This window comes from Capsicum annuum, chromosome 11 (genome assembly GCF_002878395.1).
Source record: "Capsicum annuum cultivar UCD-10X-F1 chromosome 11, UCD10Xv1.1, whole genome shotgun sequence".
Taxonomy (NCBI): domain Eukaryota; kingdom Viridiplantae; phylum Streptophyta; class Magnoliopsida; order Solanales; family Solanaceae; genus Capsicum; species Capsicum annuum.
In genome coordinates, this window is record NC_061121.1 from 152,348,831 (window position 1) to 152,352,283 (window position 3,453).

The 3,453-nt window shown below is 31.5% G+C and overlaps 1 non-coding gene across 1 annotated transcript; it reads right to left on the minus strand.

Moving 5' to 3' along the window:
* Positions 1-1,801: 1,801 nt before the first annotated feature.
* Positions 1,802-1,904, minus strand: LOC124889157. The gene has a single exon (XR_007047769.1). It is a non-coding gene; the product is annotated as a U6 spliceosomal RNA (small nuclear RNA).
* Positions 1,905-3,453: the final 1,549 nt, after the last annotated feature.

Sequence of the window (3,453 nt, forward strand, 5' to 3'; positions counted from 1 at the left end):
TTACCAAACCAAAATCGATGTTCCAGATCTACTGGCAAAGTTTGTTTTACCATCCAACGCACAGATTAATAAATGTTGATTGGAGTCAACTAATAAGACTTTTTAACCACCAAAAATGATAAACTCGCATAAATCACACTGAAATTTACTAGAAATCATACAATCATTCCCACACCCCAAACACAAAGCAACCATGAGGAGGCATAAAATGATTAAATCATATAAAAATGAATAATTCACTAAAATTATAAAAATCAAGTCATTATAGAAAGTGATTAGACAAGACCTAATGCATCATCTTGACCGTACTGAGGATATGGCCTTGGATGGGAGAGATTGGAGGTCACATATTTGGGTAGAATGTTAGTTGGTAGTTAATCGTTCTCTCACTTCCCTGTGCAATAGAGTAGATAATTATTCTTGGACCTCTCTTCTTTCCAGTATTATTAGCACTATGTTTGTAGCTCTTTAATCTTCAATTTCAAATTTCAATGGTGTTTTTGGCGTCGACTATTACATAATTTTTTTTCACTATCATGTTTTCATTATTTTTTGTACAACACTTTTAATTTATATTAATTTGTTGTTGTGATTGCTCCTATATTTTTACCCCCATTTCTCAGATTATTTGGAAGGTGTGAGTCAGTGCAGTATCTATCAAAAACAGTCTCGAGATAAGGTCAACATACATTATATCCTCCTCATATTTCACTTATGGAATCATACTGGGCTGTTGTTGTTTAGAGTTGATTGTCCATATTCAACTCCAAATGACATTATCGTATCAAGTATTGGTCTTTTGGGCGATCTTCTACTTTTTCTTTGTTTCTTCACTCCTATCCAATCAAAAATCTACTAAATAAACTAGAACATCTATATTATTATTACCCAATAAGTGTCGGTAGTCTCCAAACTACTATCTCGCTTAACTAAATGTGTTTTCTGACGTCGTGGTTAAAATTGGAACATTTTGCACGTGTTTACAAATTATTGAAAGAATAGGATATTTTCTTTTGATCTTTCACCATTCTGACATGACAGATCTATCTTTAGGGCGCTCCACTATCTTCCTCATATAAAAAAGTTAAGCTTATCAAAGTTTGCATTACTTTGGTGTGTAGTTGTTAGTTACAACCAAGCATCTAAATAATATACTCTATCCCTCTAGGATCACTACTTTGGGGCACTCCATGTCATTTTTGTGTGGTCGTGGTGGGAGCATTGGTTATGAGATAGGATAAAAAAGTCGGTATCATGTGCATTTAATTCATTTACTTCTATTTACGCATATTATTTCATATGTTGTATCTATGCATAAATTGCTATGATGTTCAGGTTGTTTTACCTTATATTGTCTGTCTTTTGTATTTATTGAAATTATATTAACTAGACATGTTGTAATAATGGGCATTTTAAAACAAACCTTTGCTACTACTTTATTTGTATGGTTCAATGATATTTATTGAGTAATCATGCTACACTTAATGCACTTTTATGTAGATACCAATTCTTGTGATAGATATGTTTGTGAGAGGGCAATGAGCTTGGCTACAGAGAATTCGAGCTGAGCTATTTGTTTTATTTGTGGCACCTTGGCGCTAAGGCGCTCCTTCCTATTTGATTTACTATTGTTGTATTTCTATTTGGAGTGTATTTTGATTTACTATTGTTGTATTTCTATTTGGAATGTATTTTGGATTTGAAACTTATGTATTTATTTTTTTTGGATGCTATTATCTTGTAATTTTTGTATCGTGGACTTCATGATATCTTTTTATGGCTAATTGATTGTGTTTTTAAAAAAAAAATAGCTAATTTCTTGATTTGTGTTTGTCAATCTTGTGTAGGGGTCATGCTAATTTTCTCTGTATCATTTCAATTTTATCGAATGTCCCCAAAGGGATGCTAATTAATTGTGTTCGATACTTATTATTGTTTCTTAATAATGAAAATTGATTTATGTTGAAACTAGGTAAATAGCTCATGCTTCGCGCGACACAAATAACCTTATTAAGATTATGCATGATTATTTCCTAATATCAATATATTAAAAAAATGAAAAAGTACATTCTTGTTAAAACTAAAGACAAGTAGAATATTTTTCAACACAAGTAAGAAGATTCAGTATTGTCATAACTTGAATAACTTTAAAAATCTGCTCTTTCATATGGAGTCAGTCTTTTGCTCCTCCTCAAATCTACTCTCGTCGTTATTTCTTCTACATATTTTTCGATTATAATATTATGTTCATGCTAACACATACTATACTCATTTTCAAGCCTCTTTAACAGTAAGTTCTCCTTACACTTAATTTTATGACCTTTTTCATAAATAGCGGCAAATCTGTCATAACAAATCTTTAATTATAGCAGTAATATTTTTTTACAGTACACTACTTTTAGATGTTAATAATATAATTATAGGTTAAATTAACCTACCATAAAGGAACAGAGCATGAGAAAATTTTGTATGAGACTCAATGTACGTAACATATTCATTTTGCTATGTCCATCGAATAAGGTCATGGAAAGAAATAGCTACAAATACAATAATTGGGAACCAAGCATACTCTAAATACCTACAATTCAAACAATAGTAAAATATTTCTTAAAAGCTCAAAGTCACCCTCCTAGCCGCATCTAATATGTACAACATGTTTACAAAACTGAATGTACTGTAATGCAATAGAACAACATTTTTGAAATGGATACAAAAGGTGTACGTGAAGTAATCGAATGAAATAAAAAAACTACAAAGACATGCTATCTCTTTTTAAGTAGTATAACAATAGAAGAGGCAACAATAGTAATAATATGCCTGAACATGACCAAAAGTTTCGGGCAACAAACTGTGAGCTCCTTATTATGAGTTCAGGAGCAATATCCACACCTACCAGAGCTTAGTACATTGACAAGGATCTTTATAGGTGAAATCTTTGGTAGCTATAGTACCTACATGATTATCACAAGTAGAGAATTCAAAACAATAGCATCCCTTCCTGGAAGATCAAGATTCTTTGATCAAAAAACATTCCACTCAACAACTTTAGTACTGCTAAAATCATCTTATTAAATTAAAAAAATACAAACACACATTTAACATGAGCTTGGAGTCTATTTATCTAACTACATATTAACTTTTGTTAACAATGTGACTATCCAAATCACTTGGAAATCTGATGCAAACAAAAATCTAGGACATTTGGGGGAGGAGTAGGGATTTTCCTCATCGTCAAAGGCCCCCTAAGAACTCATTTCTCAATCCTTTCTCCCATTTTAATCTAAAACGTATAAAATATAAGTCTTAGAGATTGTTAATAGCAATATGTCTAATTTCTCATCCCGTTTAGATAAGGAGCAAAAAAATGAAGCACTTTTTTAACCTAACCAATGTATCCTTATAGAACTCTTCGTTGTTAGGAACTTTGTGATAGTACAAGTAGTCATTCGGTAT